The sequence below is a fragment of the Rhipicephalus microplus genome, chromosome 1 (assembly GCF_043290135.1).
Source record: "Rhipicephalus microplus isolate Deutch F79 chromosome 1, USDA_Rmic, whole genome shotgun sequence".
Lineage (NCBI taxonomy): Eukaryota > Metazoa > Arthropoda > Arachnida > Ixodida > Ixodidae > Rhipicephalus > Rhipicephalus microplus.
In genome coordinates, this window is record NC_134700.1 from 171,775,834 (window position 1) to 171,794,460 (window position 18,627).

The 18,627-nt window shown below is 47.7% G+C and overlaps 1 protein-coding gene across 6 annotated transcripts in view; it reads left to right on the top strand.

Moving 5' to 3' along the window:
• Positions 1-18,627, top strand: part of Pgant5 (polypeptide N-acetylgalactosaminyltransferase 5) — a 316,819-nt gene that overhangs the window by 224,596 nt on the left and 73,596 nt on the right. For all 6 annotated transcript variants that reach the window (XM_075888159.1, XM_075888168.1, XM_075888164.1 and 3 more), the window contains one exon: positions 4,000-4,154. The gene's annotated coding sequence lies outside the window, so the exon portion shown is untranslated. The remainder of the gene's footprint in view (positions 1-3,999; positions 4,155-18,627) is intronic.

An 18,627-nucleotide genomic window follows, 5' to 3' on the forward strand; every position in this document is an offset into this window, starting at 1 on the left:
AATATTCCATAAGTTGGTTTGTCATGATTGATCTGATGAACAGCGGGCGAAAATGAAGTAATGGCAGAGCCAGACAAACGGAAGGTCAGAACACTCTGTATTTTCGTTTGATCGGCTCGTCCGTATATTTTGTACGACGTAACAGTTTAAAAAAAAGTTGCTGTAGTTATAACATTTTGAAACTAACTGTGACGTTTGTTTTTTGGGGTGCTCCTTGTCACTCATCCGCATTCATCCGTCAGCGGAGCAGAAAACACGAACTGCACGAGACATCGCTGAATATGCGAGCAGCCAGTTGGGTTTAGTTCGTTCCTGAGGTCGGGCTACGCGTGGGTCATTTGTATCGGTCTGTGTGCAGATATGTTCGATACTTCGTCAGCACGTGGAGAAAGCGACGTACTGATGAGCCAAAGGCACGAGAAAGAGACGAGGAATATTGGGGAATGCGGGCATTTGAGTTGGTTTTTTTTTTTTTTTGCGTAGCTTCACTGCAAGCTTTTTTTCGGCGATTTCGCATAAAACAACCGTTTACTGTGAAGGCCGCGTGTTCTTAGAAGGAATCGAAGGAAACCGAAGCTGCGCACGCCTGTTCGCGTGTGCGCCGGACATGTATGAAATGCAAATTACATTTGGCGCACGCGGCATCCCTCGTACTCGATTTCGGCTCCTCCTCCACCGCCCGCTTCTTGTCGAGGCATACCCCCGTGGGGCACTCGCGAGATGAAAACGACGCTTTTGCGTGCTACGCCATACACCTTGTTTGCATCCATGCTCGCATCGTTGCCTGTTTGTTCGTTCGTTCGTTCGTTTGTTCGGAAAGCACGCACCGGAGCTTCTTTGCCTCGACAACGATCGTTTTGGAGTTTTCGTCACGGAGGCGTCAGCTGCGTCGGGGGCTCCGCGGTAAACTTCTCACCATTGTCTCGGTTGTGGCCTTTGTGTTCTCTTCTCCGCCTCCGTGTTTTTTTTTTTCTTTTGCTCTTCCTGGCCCGATTCATGCCGCTGATGGCGCTGAAGACCGAGCTATTGCATTTCGCGGTGTTCCTATCCGGCCTGTGTTGCGGTGCGTCGATATGAATTTATTTCGGAATGCCGAAGGAGACTAAAGTGGTGTTCTTCAACTCCGGATGGGCCTGCCGCGAGTTGGCGACGTTGTTGAAGTATGCCGTTATTGCGTGTCGTTGCGCGGCGATGTAGTTCTCTTTTCAACTCGTTCACTTGTGTTTCGTATCGATGCTGTTTTTTTAGGTGCCTCCTTCGTTCGAGTCTGCACGGTTCCATCTGTGAGCGACGGCGTTTTTCGCGGAACCATTCGGTTTCACTTTTTTTTTTTTCCTGCACGTGCCTGCACCGACCGAGTGTGCGAAACGGGAAAACGTTATAGACAATGTTTCGCTGTATAAAAGATCAACGGTGCGGTACGAGAAGGAGGAGTGGGGTAAAATACGAAAGTACTCGTTAATGGGCCTTGTTCTCCCACTCGACGACAGGGAACTTTGCCACGATGAATGTATACGTCGGCTTGTGTACAGTTATACAAGACACCAAAAAGAGATTCTGCCTCGTCTGGCTGGCTTTGTCTTTATTCTCTTGCTTTCTATTTCTTTGTTGTGTTCTTTGAACTGAGTCGGGGTTCTTGGCAGTTTTTGTTTTCTCTCTTAGGCTTGAATTGTCCGCGGAAACCACAGTCTAAGTCTTCTGCGTTGGTATAATGTCATAGCGACGTTGGGGAAGTTTGCTTCCTGCGCGCTTTTCCGAGCCTGCACATTTATTTAATGCGGATTCGGTTGCAATTTCACCGTCCTTGTTTCTAAGGCCATACCCACATGAACGCGTTTCAGCGCGTCAACTCGTGGCTTGTGGACTCGGCGCCGCGCCCTGTCCCCATGGAGAGACAGGGCGCGTCGCTTCGTTTTATCCGCGCGCCCATTCCCTTCTCGTGGAGAGGGCGCGTTACCAAGTATGTTCGCCGCGCGCTGACGTGTTGTAGCGCGCACGTGCGGTTAGGGCTTCAGTTCCCATATTACAGCAAAGCTGTATGTCGCCTGCTTTGGCGGATCGCACCCGTAGACAAGATGCTCGTAAAAATACGTTCGGCACCCCGCATAGCTTCTCTGCCGCCGCGCATGCCTTTATCGCAACTGCCGCGATGCTCGGATATGGCGCTTCCCACCAATCGTTGTGCTCCTCTGTCTCGTGACGTAGTGATCGAGCTAGCACTATTATTGGCTGTTGCCCTTTGGACATGCTATGAGATCGGAGGCGTGTCGTTCGCTCGGAAGTAAAACGGCGGACCAGGTGGTCTAAATTTCCGGAGCCCTCCACTACGGCGTCTCTCATAATCATATAGTGGTTTTGGGACGTTAAACCCCACATATCAATCAATCAAAACGGCGGAAATCTAAGGCGCGCATAAGCCCGAATGAATGCGAGAAGGACGTAGAATGTGCTATAGAACGTGCGTGCCGCAGCCGCTGCTGGCTCTCGCCTTGGATTTCACTCTCTCAGCAATGGAAGGGCTTCGAATTTTTGTTTTATTTTTTTCTTCCGAAGACATCCGACAATTTTGAGTCGCTTCGCTGTTCTTTCGTCTACTAGCTGTCAAGAGGAACGTATTATCCGCGTCAAATTAAACCAGAGCAGCGCCAAGCTTTCGTGACTCAGTGGTATAGTGCGCGAACATGGATGCGCGCGCCTGTCAATCGTGATAACTGGACAGCGCGAACTATACCATCGCGAAGGCTTGCCGCTGTTCGGGTTTCATTTGACGCTGATGGTACGCAACAGCTGCATCTTATCGGTACCTACCGAGGAAGCAGAAAGCTTGACGCCGGCAAAGGGGGTTCAACATAAATTGAGGAACGGAAGGAAAATTTGAAGGGTGGGACCTCAAGAGACACAGGAGAAGCAGAGTGTGTAAGAAAACAAACAGGCTTTTAAGACATCTTAGTCCAAAACAACAACAACAACAACAACAACAACAACAACAACAACAACAACAAAAACAACAACAACAACAACAAGTAGAAGAAGAAGAAGAAGAAATGGACACGAGCAGGGCATTCTGCTAGCGCGTATACGTGCAAGATGACCACTGGTAATTAGCGGTAACCGATTAGATTGCAAGAGAACACGAACGCGGGAAGGGGAGACAGAAAGTTAGGTGGGCTGAAGAGGTTGAGAAGTTTGCGAGTACAACGTGGCGGCAGCGAGCACAGGACCGGGATTGTTCGCTGAACATCGGCGAGGTCTTTGCCCGGCTGAGGGTCACACTAATGGTGACGATGACTGTGCTTTTGTAACATTTGTTGGCTGCACGAAGACAGGGGACGTTTAATGACTATCCGCTGACAACCTGCGTGTTTGTGTGCAATCTAAGAATGACCAAGAAGTTATAGTCATCGTGTTTAATGGTAATCGCTGCTTATCTTTTCACATCGTGTCAGTACGAGGCGGACGATTCCAAACACGGAAAGGAAACCAAGTGGTCACTCGCGGTCTGCGCGAGTTTGGGCCGTGTATACAGTATTGCAGTATTCCGTATATGCTGCCGGACTTCATGCCGTGGTTTGTATCCCCTGCCACGACTATCTAAGTAGCCAGTAAAGCACCCATTGGTAGCTGAAGTAGATATATTTACCAATATGGCGATATTCTGCGCCTACATTCATCTCTGCGCGCGTGTGTGTGTGTGTGTGTGTGTGTGTGTGTGTGTGTGTGTGTGTGTGTGTGTGTGTGTGTGTGTGTGTGTGTGTGTGTGTGTGTGTGTGTGTGTGTGTGTGTGTGTGTGTGTGTGTGTGTGTGTGTCTTCAGAGGTAGAACCAAGCGGTTTTTGTAAGGATGGTCGAACTTATACCATCTGTCTTTACCGATGCTTCAGCACTGCGTATGTAACTCAGCCAGAAAAAAAATTTCGGACTTCTCTGAACGCAGTCCTTGTATGTGTGGCTGTTTTTGCTTAAATTCAGCGGTAATGGTAGACTTCATTTCCCTATGCAGTGCTTCGATAACGACCCGGAGGCAAGTGATCCTGTGCTTCTTCTGAGTCGACTTCTCTCAGCGTCGACGGTCGGCAAGCAAGCCAGCTGGTGGTGTAGCGGAGAGTGAGCGGGAAAGATTCGGCAACAAGTTACAACCGCCAACTTCCATGAAAGGTGAGTCTGCGTATGCTCGTACTATGCCCTGTTCGTGAAAGCTGTTTTGGTTCAGCCCCGAGAGCTTGATCATCTCGTGTGCACCGCAAGCAATTCTTTGAGTCATTGATGTTAATTTAGTCATTAAGGCCCAGGGTGTGGCCTGACTGGTGACCACGGACGGTAATACATTCCTTCACAAGAGCGGGATTGGCCACCCTGGTGTAGTAAATGGCCACTACTTCCCACATGAAGACAACGATTGAGGCTTAACGTATCTACAAAGACCCACCGGTGTCTTCCTTGCCCCACCGGTGTCTTAAATGTGCGTGCAGCATAATTTGTTGCAATCTTATAACTTACGTGTTAAGTCACCGAAGCACTTTTTGACTTCGTCACATCCAAGTCAGTGTGGCTAACGTACTGGGCTGCTGACCCGCATGTCGCGGGATCGAATCCCGGCTGCGGTGGCTGCATTTCCGATGCAGGCGGAAATATTGTAGGCTGGTGTGCTCAGATTTGGGCACACGTTAAAGAACCACAGGTCGTCGAAATTTCCGAAGCCCTCCACTACGGCGTCTCTCATAATCATATGGTGGTTTTGGGACGTTAAACCCCACAAATCAATCAATCAACATCCAAGTCAGTGCAGTGCCTAGGACCCGTAATGTGCACACGGAACGATACTTCAAATCTGCTAGATCTGTTCTCTTCTTCTCTACCGTTTCGTCATTCCCTCTGCGGAGAAAGGCTGGTTGCCATCATTTAAGTGGGGAAGGAGAGTTGAAGAAAGACATCGCATTCAAAAGAACCGTATATATGTGGAGGTCCTTACGTAAACGACAAGTGGCCTCTAGGCTCCTATTGGAGAACGTAAGAAAAGAGCGTTGCTTGCGGGCACTGTCCGAACAAAGGACACTTTTCTGGGGCAGGTAGCTTGATCCTATTTTTCTCACCATGATACAGGAAGTGGACTTGCCACGTAGTGTTGAACCAAACCTTATGGAGGGTACTCAATGCGCGTCTAGCGTTCACGGATACGGGCTTTGTCGACAATATTGAATTCTTTGCGCCAGTGACAATGACAGCAGCGTCAGTGGCAACATCAACAGGTCCGCATATCGGCGGTGGCACCAGCCTTCTCCATGGCAGTCGTGAGTACGACTGGAGAGGTTCGGGTGCCGGTGTCGGTGAGGCTGCCGTCGGTCGAAGTTGCGGAAGAGATGGCCATAGCGTCAACGGTACTCCACGGTCGTGCGGACGACACACTGACTATTGGTGACTCTAAATTAGCGATTCGGAACTACATGTACTAAAGGATTGGTGTCCAAAGAGGTGGCTGGCATGCTCAACGCCAAGGCGGGGGACTTCGTGACAGGCGAGATTACGGACAAAGCCCTCAAGAGGTTCCATGCGCACATCGTGGACATAGCAGCTATAGCCCCACCAACAGCCGTGAAAGCAACCGCAGAAATGCCAACGGTGAAAGACACACGAGCACCACGCTTAACCACAACGAGCGTGCCCACCTCGACGCGAGGCCACTTACCCGTACCGCGACGCAGGAGCAGCCGCCAGCTTTGTTCGGCTTGTTCCCGGCGGAAAAAATGCCAGTGATCATAGGCTCCGGCAGCGCCGTTTTCGGCAACACCACCGTCTTCGTTATTGCGCCAACTGAAGTTGGGAGTTAGGTAGCTAGGTAACATATTTAGGTGCGCCGACTGCTGTGCCGAAGAGGTTCCCGCCACGTACCATGAGGTGCTTGGGCACTATAGAAAAGGCAGAGAGAAACATCCGCAACCTCACATGTGTCTGGACAGGTCGTAGCCGGTGGACTTGAGATGGCTTCAGACGAGCACTTCCGAAAACCGCTACCATCTGCACCGCCCGTGGCCCGCGCTGCACTAATCGCCTGGCTACCCATGGCGCGAGCACGAACGGGTCGACATGGCGCATGTATTTTGGGAATGCGCAAGGAACAACGAGAGGCCACGATAAACGACGCCAGCTGAAAGACCCTCTGAAGCGACGCGCCTTGCTGAGCCATGGGAAGCCGCCCTGTTCAGCGGGAATCTCGAAGACCAGGATTGGGCCGTTCAGCGGGCCAGGGCCATCGCGGAAGACCTCGAAGATGTTCCTCGAACGGTGGATCTCTGGCGGTCTAACCTCGGGCACAGCTGTTGAACAAAGTTTATTCAACTCGACTCAGTCAGCACGAATTGCTTGATTTTAGTTAGTTATTCTGATGATGATCATGATCATGATGGCGATTCTTATTATGTGTACCGAGTTTAAGCGTGCGCTGTACAAGACACACTTATAACTTAATACGTTTTCACTGACATACATACATACGTACATACGTACGTACGTACGTACGTACATACATACATACATACATACATACATACATACATACATACATACATACATACATACATACATACATACATACATACATACATACATACATACATACATACATACATACATACATACATACATACATACAAAGTACCCGAGCACGTACACGTGAAACGTTGTTACGCGGGGCAATTGGAAAAACAGCCGATTTCGTTCCCGGCGAGGCATCTTCTTTCTCTATTTTTTGCGATTTTGGCGGAAGCTCTTTGCCCGGTAAAATAGAAAGAAGCTCGACGAATAAACCGAGCGCTTCTCTCGCGTCTCTGCGCGCGCCCTTCGCGTGAAATCCCTCGGCGCAAACATTTGTATCGCTTCTACATAGAACGCCAATGTATATATGGAGAGAGTGCACTCGCCTACATGACTGCACTGCCGATTCTTCCCATCGTCGAGTCTCCTTTCTTGCCGCGCTTATCGTCGAACAGCCGCGTGCGTTGCGCAAGCTGGTGCGTGCGATGCGTCGCCTATATAGCTGTAGATGCGATGTGTACACAATGGGCGACTCTTTGGAGAGGAGCCCACCCGCCGAATTCGATTCGGTCCTCCACGCACACTGCGCGCTTTCGGAGAGTGACGCTGTATTCGTTCCCGAAGAGACCGTGTCCGGGTTCGCGAAAACGGGCCTGCAGCGTGCATTTGGAGAGAAAGGGTGGGCAAAATGAAAAAAAAAAAGATAACGGCGATATTCGCAAACTAGGAAAGAGGGGAACAAGAAGAGTAAGAAAAGGACTTGGAAGAAGAAACAAACAGAAAGGGCGGATGCTCGCGAGCAAATCTGATGGAGAAAGCCGCGCGCGCTACGCGACTCCTCCGCTCGGCAGTCGTCGGCGCAAATCGAGAACTGGCATTGCTGGAAGGAGGAGAAGAAGGACCCCGGCCGGGGAGTGTACGACGCGCGCTCCAATCTTTATCTGCCGAGCAGTTTGCATGCCGGGTGCGTCTATCCCGTTGATTCCGGGAAAACTCCCTTTCCCGTTCCTCCCCCGTCCTTTTTTTTTTCGTTTATCCCACTCGTTTCTTATATGTCGGAGCTGTATTGTAGAATGAAACGCGCACATCCCGCTGGATCTGGTATGTATTGAGGAGATGGCGCTCGCTGAGCCTGCCTTTCTTGCCGGTGCCATGCAGCCTCGAGATGTGTCTCGGTTCTTCCTCCATGACCATGTCGCCCAATTCGACTGCCTGTCGTAAACGCTGTAGCTTGAGCTCCTGTGCTTACGCAGTTCCTGGAGGCTTCGCTTTGCTGTGCGGCACACAAAAGCGCGTTTGCCGCATTGCGTGAAGGGGATACGAGGAAAAAGGTTGAGAGTTTAGTAACGGGAAAGAAGGGCGAGCTGTGAGCGCTTCCTTTGTTTTTTCTTCGTTTTTTTTCCAGTCGCGGCTGGTTTTTCAATGCCGTATGCGTATTGACGCTCGGTAGGACATTCCTGCTGCGGCGCAATAATCGACGTGTACACGTTTGATGACGTTTGAAGCTTTTTGAGAATGTTCGTTAAGGTGATGTTGCACCCAACGCGCGCTGATGTGGTGCTTATAGTGCTTGACTATGAGCTGAACGTTAAGAGATCGAATCCCGGCCGTGGCAGCCGCAGTTCGATTAGGACGAAAGGCTCAGAGAGAGGTTCGTTTGCTTAGATTTAGGTGCATGATAAAGAACCCCAGGTAGTCGAATTTACGGAGACCTCCACGACGGCGTCTTTCATGATAATGTTCGGTTAAGCCGTACATGATCATTGTTTGCTATTTGCTCCTTGATTTTTTTTCATGGTGAAAATTTGTAGAGTGTCTGTCTTGTTCTTTAAAGTGTGTGTGTGTGTGTGTGTGTGTGTGTGTGTGTGTGTGTGTGTGTGTGTGTGTGTGTGTGTGTGTGTGTGTGTGTGTGTGTGTGTGTGTGTGTGTGTGTGTGTGTGTGTGTGTGTGTGTGTGTGTGTGTGTGTGTGTGTGTGTGTGTGTGTGTGTGTGTGTGTGTGTGTCAGAGAGGAAAGGATAGCTGTTTTTTGTATCCTTTGTTTTCTTCAGAAGCGACGGGCACACAACCACGGTTTATAAATGAACCGTGTTTAGGCACTACAATCGTTGCTTCTATTCACTGTGCCATTAATTAATTAAGTCCTAAGACTGTATGCAACGAAGATACTGCGGCGTTAGACTCGCGTCACCAAGTGGCTGCTATCTTGCCTCTCCCCCCCCACCCCTACCTCTCCCTTCCGCGACCATTCTCACGCCGTTCCAGTTTCCGCAGCTGCGAGCTTCTGTTTTATCTGCTCGAACATCCATCGATCACGCTGTCCTTATAGGCGTGGCGTCTTTACACGCAGTGATACAGCAAGCCACATTGATCAGCTAGCTTCGGCGCCCTTCTATTCGTGTTAGCACAAAGAAAAAAGAATGACACAGCGGCAATCGGAGGAACGTCAAGATGAAGAGGGGGTGGGGGGTTGATATAGAAGCGCTAAGGAAGGGTTCGACCGATAATGGCAAAACGCCGCCGTCGAGTCGCGAATGGCGCGCTCGATGCTGCTAACGAGACAATTGCGCAAACTGCTAAATTAACAGGGAGGCGGGCTTTTTTTTTTCGATTTGTGAGCTACAAATTTGTAGGCACAAGGATTATTGTTTCTTGCCTTTCCTTCTCTTTTTTTTTCTCTTCATTTATGTGTGCACCAAGATAGGAACAATTATCGCGGCGGTATCTCAATATGGCAGTTTATAGAAAGCCTCCCGTGATTGGCTTCATTAGCGCTGCACTGTTAGCACCGCTCATGCTCCTGATGATGGCGTTCGCCAATTAGGGCCGCCGTGATTACAGTTCGCTCTTTAGTAATTATATATCTTCATTTTCTTTGCTTATCTCTATCGCACATGTTCATAAAGGTACATGAAGTATGTGTGTTCACATTATGAAGTCGAAACTAAAAACGTAGTCATAATAATGACAAAACTAAAAAAGAGAGAGAGAGAGGTTTTCTCTACTGCATACTGCCGTCTCGCGCCCTGCCAGCTCTAAGTCGACAGCCTTTAACTTGTTAGGGCCGCGTTGTCATTTGTGAAGCGTATGTGATATAGCGCGGCTTTGGGTTGCTCTATCGCGTGAGCGTGCACAACCTTCTCGAGTTAGGCTTAGATTGTGCCTAACTTGGTACTCTATTGACTGGCTCTCTCGCATCAGTGCCAGTAATTAGAGGGGTTTTTATTCGGTCATTTTAAGATGGTTCCTCAGCGTAAGGGCATTCATTGCGTGACGTGGGTAAGTCTCGTTAGTGCAGTGCAAACGATTAAACTGAAAAATTTTCGTTCTGGTTTGAAGACTTAAAGTTTGCATACTGTCGTAATTGCCCGGTTAGTGCGTAGTTCGTTCATCTTTAGTTTAAATAATTACATATGTTTGCTGCCCTCACTAGGGATACAGCCGAAATGGGAATGGTATATATTAGGCTGATGAGACAGCAAGCGAAAAACTAATGAAATATCGCCAATGCTAAACAAATACACGCTCAAGAGAACAATAATAAAAATGAAATAGTTTACAAGTCAGTAAGATGCTTTGTTTATTTTTGACCTGAAAACACTTCAGCTGTAGGGAGCGAGCGTTAAAGGGGAGGGAATCGCAATGTTTTATTGTGCACGCACACAAAAAAGAAGAAAGCTGTGTTTACATGTATTACCACGAGCAACGAAAGCTGTTACGTTATGAGTATTCATAATATTCGTTCGGGTAGACGCGCACAAACAAAGAAATATAGAGCGCCCAGGCAGGCTGCTGCTTTGGCAGCCGTTTTGTGCAGAATTATACAAATAGCGATGCCGCCGTAATGATACCTAACGTAGTAATTCTTCATGAAAGCAAGCTTGGATAGCTAACGTGAAGCTGCGGATGAGAGCGTGCACAGCCACGCGCTGCACCGCTCTAAACAAGTGTGATTCCAGCTGTATACATGCAGCATTTGTCGCTTTCGGTTCCCGTTACGTCTTCGTGACGTCAAACAAGACAGCGTCTCAATTGGCCGTATACGCTTGTCTTAAAATTCGGACTGCGGCAACGACAGTTGATCGCAGAATAACTCTCGCATTTGAACTGCACAGACGGGCGATGAGGTTTTCCGAGGAAACGCTTCGTCGTTGTTTTACTACAGCTGGTTGATTTCCCAGAGAATTGTTGCTACACTGCAGCCGCATACGAGATAGGCGAGGGTTGCCTGATGAATATCTTATGCTGGAGAACACTGCGCCGGTCGTATTTTATGGACAGATAACAGCAAGCATTATTCTTATAAAGACGGTGGGAGAGGGAGAGAGGGGAGGACTATTTGGAAGTGATGACGCAGTACGTCACGTTTTGAATAATTTAGGTGTCGCAATAAGGTATAGCTTATTTTATCGCTCTTTGGGTTTAAAACTTCGTTGTTTTTCCTTTTTGTACTACCGGTGTCATGAATCCTCATGTTATACGCGCATTTATGTGCGTCATGAAGTTTCATTCTTTTTTTTTTTCAATTGCCGCATTGCGTGTAGTTTTAATGATTTTGTGGTCACTATTTCAGTATACTGTATATAATGTTTCGTGCGCAACACCGTCTAGCCGTATCCAATCAGGAGGTGAGGGTCCCCTAAGCCGTGCTATTGACCTTTGCATCGGGCGAGGAGGTCCGGTCTGGCAACCAACGCGTTCCTCCTCTCTGGCATGCGGGTGACGGCTTGGAGTGTGTGTGTGTTGAGGCTGGCATGTGTGGCGTTATCGTGCAATTTGCCGCGTAATAAGCCAACCCGCTGATTTTGCTTTTCTTCATTGCTGTGGCGCCCAAAAAGTTGTCGTCGGGGAACCGTTGCGCTGTTTTTGGGTGCAGTAACAACTGCGGTAAAAAAGGAAACTGCTGTCGGAAGAAGTATTTCATGTTCATCACCAGACGCGGAAGTTTTTCGGCTGTGGACTCCAAGTTGCACGTTTTCCTGTTGACGAGGAGCAGTGGCTTCTATGGCTTGTAAACTTAAACAGGAAAAACTTTCTACCTTCCGCGGGTACTCAGGTATATTCAGAGCACTTTTGCTCAGGTCAGCGAAGTGCAACGACTTCGACAACGATGTTCAACCTCGACTATGAACGGAAGGTACGCAGCGTACAGCTTTTCAAACGATAACGTTATTTCCGCGATAAACAGCCCCACGTAACATTTCTCTCTATCGCAGGTACCGCGGCACCGAGAGTCACTCAAATATCGCGATTAAAAAAATATATAAAGGGGACATGCAAGCACGTCGGCGTCGTTTGATGTAAGTACTCTATTGAAGTGCACACCTGTAAAAAACAAACGAGCGAGTAAAACAAGGTCACTTCTTCGGAGTCGAGAGACAATTTAGACAACAGTTAGTGCGCAGTTGATAAAAACCGTCAGTGCCTCCAAATAAAGACGAACCACTACACTGCAACGCACGGCTTCATCGCAAGAGTGGTAGCCGATGCGACGACGTGGCGTAAAAAAAAATATTTTTAGAAAAGCGGATTACTACAGCTCAGGAAAGATATTCACTATGCTCTCGAAGTGCTGTTGCTTCTTCTGGAAAAGAAAGACCTGAAAATACTGCGTATTCTTTGAGCGGAAAGCCGGTGCTGTGAATATACTACATCAACAGAGGCGGACTTGTTCGCGCCACTGTATAATAAAACATTTGACCCTCAACGACTTGAACCTTCTGAGAACGTCTAATACACTAATTTTCTAAAGAACGTGCATCACTTCTGTCGAAATTCATCGCGTAAAAACTGAACGAGAACGATGAAACCGCAGCCGCACGCTTACCTTCTGTGCAAACAGCGAGCTTCCCGCATTCCAGATGGGTTGCCAGACCAGAAAAGGGCCACCCGCTAGCAAGATGGCGGGGCCCCCGAAAAAAACGTCTATAGGGCGACTTTTTTTTCCCTAACCGCGTCCATATTTGAGAGTGTGTATTTGTATATTTTGCGGGAACAAATTGGCAGCAGCAAGCACAGGAGCGGGTTGACTGGTGGAACATGGGAGAGGCCTTTGTCCTGCAGTGGACGTAGTCAGGCTGATGATGATGATGATGATTTGTATATATGTGCACACGGATAAATGCAAACCAATATAAGTGAAATAAAATGTCACACGCGACGTTGCAAAGAACTTTCGTAGAACTGTCGCAGTCATCCTTTATGATGCCTAAAGCAGCACGAGCCCCTGTATCAGTGATTTACAACCCGTCCTGCGCGAGCTGATTACGTTTCGTTTCGAATTCCTTAGTTTCGGCAGATTGGTTAATTGAGCGCTCCAACAAACTATTTACATTGCGCCGCCATGCTTCACATCTCTTGGCATTCTTTCTGACTGACCATCTCTTATCTGTCTTAATGAAGTTACCTGCGCAGATCCTTCATTTATATTTGACCACTTAGTGCCTGCTAAGCCTGTTATCGGTTAGTGCTGTTAGTTGTGATTCACTCAGATTCACCCTGCCTGTTATACAGTTAGGCCTATAAAGTTACATGATACGATATGGGGCACACCCAGTTGCTCACAATTATAGTCCATATCTTCCGACATCTCTCATTGGAATAACTTACGAAACGCAGAAGCGTTCCGTTATATATATATATATATATATATATATATATATATATATATATATATATATATGAGATATAACAGACAGTAATGCCAAGGAATGTACAGGGGAAGTTATTAGAACCAATGGAATGTAAATAAGAAGAAAGAAGAAAGAAAAGTGGATGAAAAAATTACCAACTGTGAGCAGGAATCGAACTTACGACCTTCGAATTACGCGTTCGATGCTCGATATATATATATATATATATATATATATATATATATATATATATATATATATATAGCTCATCCTATTGCGCTGTTCTCGCTTTATCTTTCACATTTCTTTATGGCACCTTTTATTCTTTCTTTCGTACATTTCAGCGTCACAACACCGTTCGAGCTTACGTTGTGTCTGGCGCTGTCTCGCTTAACGGGGTCCCGCTTTGTGAAGTTGTCCCGCTGCCCTTGCATTTCCGTTTGACTCGCGGGTCGCATGAATGTGGAAACGCGCGCTGACGCACTCGCAGAGAAAGAACTCGTGTTTCTGTCGGCGCATGCTCAATTTATGTGTTCGCGCGCGAGCGAACGACAGAGACAGCCTGGCTGTGTTTGCGTGCCTGAGCGCCTGGAATTTCGCGTGGCGGGGATTCGAGAATATCGCCGCACTTTCCGCTGTCTGCCCGTGCGCACCTCTGCGAGCTGACTGTATTCCCGTGGAATGCAAACAGTGCACTTTTTTTTTGTTTTTCTTTCCTTGAATTCCGCTGACGCACGCGTCTACCGACGCAAGCTACATGTGAAGCCAGCACCAAATCGGAAAAGCGTGAAGACCAGCGTTTTCTGCTTGTACATTTCGCCCGTTTGTTTTAGCGCCCGTGTGCTATCTCCCCCCCCCCCCTCTATTTTCTTTTTTTTTTGTCAACGAACGAAGCATGTCCGACTGTTTCTAAAATTTTATGTGCCCGTCGCGCTGCAGCGTACTACTTCGTCACGCTGGATTTCGCCCCACTGCACGCATAATTTTCCGACGGTCGCCGACTGGCGGGACGACTCCTTTTGTTCCGAGCTGCTGCGCGCGCGCTGAGACGAATTTGGTGACAAAATGCGCACGTGTACGGCGTGTCACGCACGTACACACTGTGCAAACGCACATAGAGTGAAGTGTGAGCTTCACGCAGTGCCCGCCATGCAGAATATTGTATTTCTGTTCCGCGGTATCGGAGTTTTTAGTGCTGACGTTTGTTCCCGCGGATGACGAGATGAATAGCTCGGGGAAACTCCTTGTTTGGCGATGTTGCGAAACTGGGCGGAGCAAAGGATTCATCGCGAAGGGGTTATCGTTGGCAGGCCGTCGGTAGCTATGGTGTAACTAGTGGGAAGCGTTTAGACAAAAGCTGTTTGACTGTGAGCACTAGGTAGTTCACACGTCTGCGCGTCGTTGTGCAGCGTCGTGTTTTATGAAAGGGAACACGGGAGCGCGTGGCCTGTGTGCTCCGACGGCTGCTGGCAGCGCGTTCAAGCGGGAGCGAGACCAACCAAAGCCTCTTTTCGCGTCATCTCGCGGCGAGAACAACGACCATTCATTGCTTGAAGGAGGAGGGGGTTGCAATCTTGCCGCCGGTTCCATATCAGCAACGAATGGTTGTTTTGCTCGCCGCGAGATGACGCGAAAATAGACTGTGGTTGCTCTCGCTCCCGCTTGAACGCGCTGCCAGCAGTCGCCGGAGCACGCAGGCCACGCGCCCGCGTGTTCCCTTTCATAAAACATGACACTGTATATTTTAGTGTCTTGCGCCGCACCTCGTGTTGTATGCCTCGTCTCGATTTCTACTGATGTGGGAAGACCGTGTTGACTTCTCTGGAAGTGCATTTTCTTTGTCGTAATTATGCAGTCGCGAACCGCCGGATCGGGTCAAAGTATAGTATATCTTTCGTTTCAACAGTAGCGTGATTAAAGCTGTTTATTTGCGTGTTTGTTTTTTGTCTACTTCTTGTTGCTTTGTATACGACCCTGTTAAGCTGCCTGCCACGGTGGTTTAGTAGTGGCTGGTAGTGCTCGACTGCGCACACCTGACACCGCAAGCGCTCGCGCGCATGTTGTTCTTTTTCTCATACATACGTACATACATACATACATACATACATACATACATACATACATACATACATACATACATACATACATACATACATACATACATACATACATACATACATACATACATACATACATATTTAAACCCATGTATGAAAACGTTGGTCCTATGCTTGCTCCTGCGGATATAAAGTGACAGCAGCAAGCACAGGACCGAGTTGACCGGTGGAACGTGGGAGAGGCCTTTGTCCTGCAGTAGGTGTGGTCTGACTGATGATCATGATAAGAACAAAACTCGGCTGACACAGATTTAATCGTTATAACCGATAATTTCTATAAAGGGATTTCACGAAAAAAAAATGCATTATAGGTGGTATGCCAACGGACATCAGTGACAAGGGTGACAAAACAGCCGATTTATCGCTGAAACTTTTCGAAGTCTCAGATAACTCTTTACTCAAATTGCATGTATCACCAGAAGCCACTGCTGTTCCCGGACCGTAGCGGATTTCAAAAGTTAGCTTTGCCGCAGTGAGGCGGCGCTATGTGGTCGAGCATAGGTTAGATTTTAGATTCAGTAAGGAAAAATCTCCAGTCATGATTTTCAATGACAACGAAGGTAGTGAGCTTAGAATACAGGGGGTCACGCTAGAGATAACAGATAAATACAAATATCTGGGCGTATGGATAAGCAATGGGACCGAGTACCTGAGGGAACACGAAATATACGTGACGACTAAAGGTAACAGGAATGCAGCAGTCATGAAAAATAGGGCACTGTGGAATTACAATAGGTATGATGTTGTGAGAGGAATATGGAAAGGGGTCATGGTTCCACGGCGTACGTTCGGCAATGCGGTCTTGTGCGTGAGATCAGAAGTTCAAGCAAGATTAGAAATTAAGCAACGTAAAATAGGTAGGCTTGCTTTAGGAGCTCACGGGAATACACCAAATCAGGGAGTACAAGGTGATATGGGATGGACATCATTTGAGGGCAGGGAAGCTAGCAGCAAGATAAATTTTGAGAAACGATTGAGAGCAATGGGGGAAGAGCGTTGGGCTAGGAAGGTTTTCAGCTACTTGTACATGAAGAATGTCGATACAAAATGGAGGAAGCGAACCAGGAAGTTGACTGGTAAATACTTAGAAAACAGCAGGTGGCTAAACCAAAAAGAACTATCGGTTAAGAAGAAAGTGAAGGAAACGGACACTGACATGTGGAGAATGGGCATGATTAAGAACTCCGCACTAGAGATCTATCGAACTTTTAAGCAGGAAATTGCAAAAGGAAAGGATCTATGATAATACTCGGGGTAGTTCTCTACTGTTTGAGGCCAGGACGGGAGTACTGCGAACCAAGACATATCGGGCCAAATACGAAGGGGTACACACAGTATGCAGTGCGTGTGGAGAGGAAGAAGAAACTGCCGAACACTTGATAATGTTCTGTAAAGGGCTTCACCCTATAGTTCAGGATGATGGCGCAGAGTTTTTCAAAGCACTGGGGTTTAGGGACCGAGAGGGCAAAATAGACTTTAAGCAAGTAGACTTAACTAGAAGGAGGTTATCTGATTGGTGGCTAAAGTCAAGGCACGAGTGAAAATTAAACTCTTCACTGCGAAGTACAAATCCTCAAACTCACTTTTTAAGGAAAAAAAATAAATATAGTTTATGGTTCATTAGGTATTACGGCTTGGTGGCGCTAGCCACCGCCCGATCTAAAGGGTACAGCCATATCCATCCATCCATCCATCCATCCATACTGCAAATCCGTAACGGCGTTGAGGTTGGTTGGATTTGTGGGCGGTGGTTCGACAGAACGGATTTCTCGTTTTCGTCATTTCTTTTAAGGATTTCGCGTTCCATCACCTTTCCGCATGCACACCCAACAGGCATAACAACTCATTGTTATTACAGATAGTGTAGGATGCAGACATTGCTTTAGGCGGGTTTCCTCACTGTGGAAAACAGAAAAGTTGATGCCGCAGGCCGCAGCAGTTTCTTATTGTATTGTTATAACCGACACCTTGCTAAAACTCGTTATAAGTGGGTATAATTGTGCGTATATATATATATATATATATATATATATATATATATATATATATATATATATATGTGTGTGTGTGTGTGTGTGTGTGTGTGTGTGTGTGTGTGTGTGTGTGTGTGTGTGTGTGTGTGTGTGTGTGTGTGTGTGTGTGTGTGTGTGTGTGTGTGTGTGTGTGTGTGTGTGTGTGTGTGTGCCCGCATTTTTACAGGATGTCGCTGAACGAGACACAACAGAAGCAGATGAACATGCTCTCCTTGCTTCAAATTCTTGAGCTATATCGTTTGTTTGCCATGTAATTATGCAAATCACCGGCCGTGGTGACGGTGTCTCGTCGATCCTGCGTTCTTTCTCGCGGAATTTTTCGCCGCGGAACCGGGCGACCCGACGCGCTTCACACGACCGGCTGCCCTAATCTTCTCTTCGGGCGCCTGGCCCCGAGTACACGTTCGTGGTGAGTACGCTGGCGTGCTCGTTTACGCTTTCCTTCGTGCAGCTGCCACAACCGCATCATTTGCATACATTGTGTCCGACGAACAAGATCTCCCTATTCCCCTGGGACCTCTCTTTCTCTCTCTTGTTCTTCGTGGTATACATTCCTTTCGCCGCAAAATTTTATATCCTGTATACCAACCCCTTATGTGGCAAATGTTTTTTATATCCTGTACATCCACCCCTTATGTAATATCCCCTTGTGGGGTCTTTAAGGAAATAAAATATGATGATGATGATGAAATTAGGGGCAAGAAGTAGAGCGTGTGATTAGTTCCTAGAACGAAGCGACGTCGATGTTTCTGGTTCTCTTTAACTTTTGCGGTGGCAGAGCAGCCTTGGTTTGGCGGGACAACGATGCTTCTTTGGGGAGCTCGTATATACGTTCGGTTCTTGCCCGCCACGGTGATCTTTTTGGTTACGCTGCTCGGCGGCTCACCCTCAAATCGCGGGTTTGAATTCGCGGCTGCATTTTCGATGGAGGCTAAAGTGCTTGAAGACCATGTGTGTGTGGATTTAGGTGCACCTTATAAAGAACTGCAGGTGGTCGACATGTCCGGAGCCCTCCATTACGGCGTCTCTTTCACATAATCGTATCGTGGCTCGTGGATGTGAAAGCCTAGTAATATAATCACGTTCTATTCCCCTTTCTTTGTTTTTTCTTCGTAGCGAAGCTCGTTACACGCGTGTTTCGGTGGCAGCGTCGTGCACGAATTGCGCGGGGAGCACAGAAAGGTGTGCCTTTCACGTGCGTATTTTTGTGCTTTTTTTTTTTCAAGGAGCTGATGCTCTCCCTCGATCCTATAGGCTTGGCGGTGATCACCCGCAACCGGTCTGTCAATCTGATCTTTTATCGAGGTGACCTGTCATTTC